We start from the raw sequence: 5,110 nt of genomic DNA on the forward strand, positions 1-5,110 counted from the left end.
TTTCACCATATTGGTCAAGGCTGGATCTGAACTCCTGACCTCTGGTGATCCACCCACCTCGGCCTCCCAAAGTGCTGGGATTACAGGCATGAGCCACCGTGCCCGACTGATATTTTTAATTTTACATAGACCAATTTAGTGATCTTTACTTTATCAATATTTCTTGATTTGTGCCATGGAACTGCCAGTTTTTCCTCTCCCAGTATACAAAGAATTTCAACCACAATTTTCTTTGTCTTGATATAATTTCATCTTTTTTTTTTTTTTTTTTTTTGAGACGGAGTCTCGCTCTGTCGCCCAGGCTGGAGTGCAGTGGCCAGATCTCAGCTCACTGCAAGCTCTGCCTCCTGGGTTTAAGCCATTCTCCTGCCTCAGCCTCCCGAGTAGCTGGGACCACAGGCGCCCACCACCTCGCCCGGCTAGTTTTTTTTTGTATTTTTAGTAGAGACGGGGTTTCACCATGTTAGCCAGGATGGTCTCGATCTCCTGACCTCGTGATCCACCCGTCTCGGCCTCCCAAAGTGCTGGGATTACAGGCTTGAGCCACCGCGCCCGGCCTAATTTCATCTTTTAATTTCACCTATAGTCGAGACCAGCTCAGTCGGGGAGACCCTAACCCAGCGGTGCTGGAGGAATTAAAGACACACACACAGAAATACAGAGGTGTGAAGTGGGAAATCAGGGGTCTCACAGCCTTCAGAGCTGAGAACCCTGAACAGAGATTTACTCACGTATTTATTAACAGCAAGCCAGTCATTAGCATTGCTTCTATAGATATTCAATTAACTAAAAGTATCCCTTATGGGAAATGAAGGGATGGGCCAAATTAAAGGAATAGGTTGGGCTAGTCAACTGCAGCAGGAGCATGTCCTTAAGGCACAGATCGCTCATGCTATTGTTTGTGGCTTAAGAATGCCTTTAAGTGGTTTTCTGCCCTGGGTGGGTCAGGTATTCCTTGCCCTCATTCCGCTAAACCCACAACCTTCCAGCGGGGGCATTATGGCCATCATGAACATGCCACAGTGCTGCAGAGATTTTGTTTATGGCCAGTTTTGGGGCCAGTTTATGGCCAGATTTTGGGGGGGCTTGTTCCCAACAACCTATCAAATGTGTTGATTTGTACCTACCTTTTAGGTAGATTATGATGGGAGGACCAAACTCATGTTTTTCAAAGGCGTGTCCAGTAAGCCAAACACTAATCATTAGAAGTATTTACAAAGTGACCTACAATTAAAGGCTTTGCCAAATTCATTACATTGGCAAGGTTTTTCTCTTACGTTTTTGTGTGAATAATGAAGAATGGAGGAAATTATTCCCATACTTATGAGAAATATGGGTTTGGAGCCTACAAGAAATTCTTTGGGCTGTTGAAACTGAGGAAGCATTGTTGATAGACTTCTCCACTGGATTACCAATTTTCCTTTTGGTCTGAAATACGTGCAGTTCAGGCAGATGCGAATGAAAGCTTACTCCAAGTGATCTTTAATAGGCTTGTTTCTAGCATGCCTTCGATCATATCACTCTGTACTATCAGTAAACGTTTTGGTTTTTGTTATGGATGTTTTGTGGCCATTTCTTTCATCTTCTTTCCACTAAAACTAAGTCATGATTATCTTTCTTAATTTCTGGGAAGCAAAAATCTCCAATGTGATGACTTTTATGTCTTTCCAACATCCCTATGTAGAAACCTTCTCCTGTATTACCTTGCTCTGTTGACGAGAATTCCATCATGCTTTTCGAAGAGATATCTACAAAATATAATGACCAATAGGTTTCCAATTGAGTACAGATGGTAAATAATATTGAAATGTGTAAATATTACACAAAAATACTTATTTTAAACTTCCCAAATATGATCTTTAAAGTTTAAGAATACAAAAGGAGTACAATTCTTAAAGAATGGGCGCGATCTGACTGCACAACCCCCTCTGACTTTCAGTGTTCCACATTCCCCGGTCAGAGCCTCCTCGGCTTCTTTTTTTCCCCCTTTCCCCTTTCCCCCCGCCACAGCTGCCTCCATTTCCTTAAGGAAGAGTTTTTTTCTCTTTCCCTCCCCCACACCATAGTGGCGTGTGAACAGGCCAGGCGGGCGGCCAAGTTTTCCAAGCGATAACTTACCAAGATGTCCAGTGATAGGCAAAGGTCCGATGGTGACAGCCCCAGCATCAGCAGTGGCAGATGTGGACAAACAAGACCCAGCCGCTCCAGAGGCTGAAGAACATGAGGAAAGAAAACCTTCTGCCACCCAGCAGAAGAAAAAACACCAAACTCTCTAGCAAAACCACTGCTAAGTTACCCACTAGTGCTAAAAGAATTCAGAAGGAGCTAGCTCAAATAACCTTTGATCCTTCTCCTAATTGCAGTGCTGGGCCTAAGGAGATAACATTTATGAATGGAGATCAACTATACTTGGTCCACCGGGTTCTGTATATGAAGGTGGTGTGTTTTTTCTGGATATCACATTTTCATCAGATTATCCATTTAAGCCACCAAAGGTTACTTTCCACATCAGAATCTATCACTGCAACATCAACAGTCAGGGAGTCATCTGTCTGGACATCCTTAAAGACAACTGGAGTCCCGCTTTGACTATTTCAAAGGTTTTGCTGTCCATTTGTTCCCTTTTGACAGATTGCAACCCTGCAGATCCTCGGGTGGAAGCATAGCCACTCAGTATTTGACCAACAGCACAGAACACGACAGGATAGCCAGACAGCGGACCAAGAGATACACAACATAATTCACATAATTTGTATGCAGTGTGAAGGAGCAGAAGGCGTCTTCTCACTGTGCTGCAAAACTTTATAGCCTTTACGATATGAACTTCTGTGTATATGATACAGTGATTCTACTCTGCGTTTATCCTTTGGAGCCTGGGAGACTGCCCAAAAAGGTAAATGCAATCAAGAGTAGAACTTTGCAGCTGTAGATTAGTTATATTTAAAATGCCTACTTGCAAGTCTTGCTTCTCTGAGATATCAAAATGTATTTTGTGATGTACTAAGGATACTGGTCCTGAAATCTACCAAATATTATAGTGCATTTTAGCCTAATTCATTATCTGCATAAAGTGATAAAAGTAGCTGTAGATGACTAGGAATTACGTCATTTGTATTAAACCCAGATCTATTTCTGAGTATGTGGTTCATGCTGTTGTGAAAAGTGTTTTACCTTTTACCTTTGTCTGTTTGTAATAAGAGGATTTCCTTTTACCCTTTGTAGCTCAGAGAGCACCTGATGTATCATCTCAAACACAATAAACATGCTCCTGAAGGAGGAAAAAAAAGAAAAAGAAAGAAAGGGCATGATCTCGACTCAGCACAACCTCCACCCCCAGGTTCCAGCGATTCTCATGCCTCAGCCTCCCAAGCAGCTAGGACTATAGGCGTGCACCACCACACCTGGCTAATTTTTGTAGTTTTAGTAGAGAGGGGGTTTCACCATGTTGGCCAGGCTGGTCTCAAACTCCTGGCCCCAAGTGATCCACCCATCTCAGCCTCCCAAAGTGCTGGGATTACAAACATGAGCAACCATGATGAGCCAGAGATGTGTGTTCTGAAAACAAAGCCAGATAGAGATTGCTGCCTAGTTCTGTGCATGGTCCTATTAGTGAAGAAAAACAATAATGTGCTAAATATGAATAGTAGTGCCATATAAAAATTTGAGGGTAAATCTTGTTTCTTATATAAAAGTAATGGTGTCTCTTTTGCTGATCCCTATATGATTTGAAATAAATCCCTGGACCTCTAAACACAGTCTGTGGAATAAATAAGACATAAAAAGTAAAGCCAGCAAGTTGACAGACTAGCAAATGCTAGGCCCTCATATCCTCATGGAGACACCAACTTAACAAAAAATTTTTCATCAAAAATATCTTTGCGAAAAAAGTCTGGAAACCAGTAAGGGAGCCGCAGTATTCAATGAACACCGATGCAAAATTGGACTGAATGGGTGGGAAAGTTTGTGGAAATTTGTTCATCTCTGTCCCATTGCCTCCCTGGCACAGGGCAGTATGCTTCTCTCATTATTTTCTTCTAGGGACAAAAGAAAAGAGTAAAACTTAAATCCACTGTTCTGGCTTGTCGGGCATTTGCATGACAGACTGCATTCTGTCTCTTTTGACTGGGATTATTGAAAGAAAAAGTGAAGCCCAGGAGCGGTGGCTCATGCCTGTAATCCTAACACTTTGGGAGGCCAAGGCAGGCAGATCACGAGGTTAGGAGTTTGAGGCCAGCGTGGCCAACATGGTGAAACCCCGTCTCTACTAAAAATACAAAAATTAGCCGGGCATGGTGGCGTGTGCCTGTAATCCCAGCCACTCGGGAGGTTGTGCAGGAGAATCACTTGAACCCAGGAGGCAGAAGTTGCAGTGAGCTGATCATGCGAGTGCAGTCCAGCCTGGGTGACAGGGTGAGACGCCGTCTCAAAAAAAAAAAAAAAGAAAGAAAGAAACAGTGACATAGTTTGTAAATCAGCTTGGAGGGTGGAGAAAAAGGAGACACAACACACCAAACCTCATGGGATGCAACAAAAACACTCCTAATAAGGAAATGTATAACTAAAAATGACTACATAAAAACAGAATAAGAGTTTCCAATCAACAACCCAAGTTTATACCTCAACGAAGTAGAAAAAGAAAAAACTAAACAAAAACATACATAAAAAGGAAATAAAGACTAAAAGAAAAGAAGTAAAATAGAGAATAGAAAGCACTAAAGTCGTGAAAGTAACAGGTGATACTTTGACAAATTCAAGAAAATTGACAAAAATTGACTTAAAAAAACTAAAATCAAAAAGGAATCACAACTCATTCTATACAAAGGAAATAAAGAAGAAATGGATAGATTTCTGGAAACACATAACATACACATACTTACTATGAATATAAAAGATACAGACCTGTAACTTGTAGGAAGATTGAATCAATAATCAAGAACCTCTTCAAAAGAAAAGTCCTGTACCAGGTAACTTCAGTGGAGAACTCTACCAACTCTACCATACATTTTAAGAAGAATTAAAGCTAATCGTCCTTAAACTTAAAAAAAAAAAACAAAAAAAAAACAAAAAAAAAATACTCAAAAAGCCAGGCGCAGTGGCTCACACCTGTAAT

General features: G+C 41.4%; 1 pseudogene; it reads left to right on the forward strand.

Annotated features, from left to right (window-relative positions):
- Nucleotides 1–2,122: 2,122 nt before the first annotated feature.
- LOC101015117 lies at nucleotides 2,123–2,779 on the forward strand (annotated as a pseudogene).
- Nucleotides 2,780–5,110: the final 2,331 nt, after the last annotated feature.

This window comes from Papio anubis, chromosome 20 (genome assembly GCF_008728515.1).
Source record: "Papio anubis isolate 15944 chromosome 20, Panubis1.0, whole genome shotgun sequence".
Lineage (NCBI taxonomy): Eukaryota > Metazoa > Chordata > Mammalia > Primates > Cercopithecidae > Papio > Papio anubis.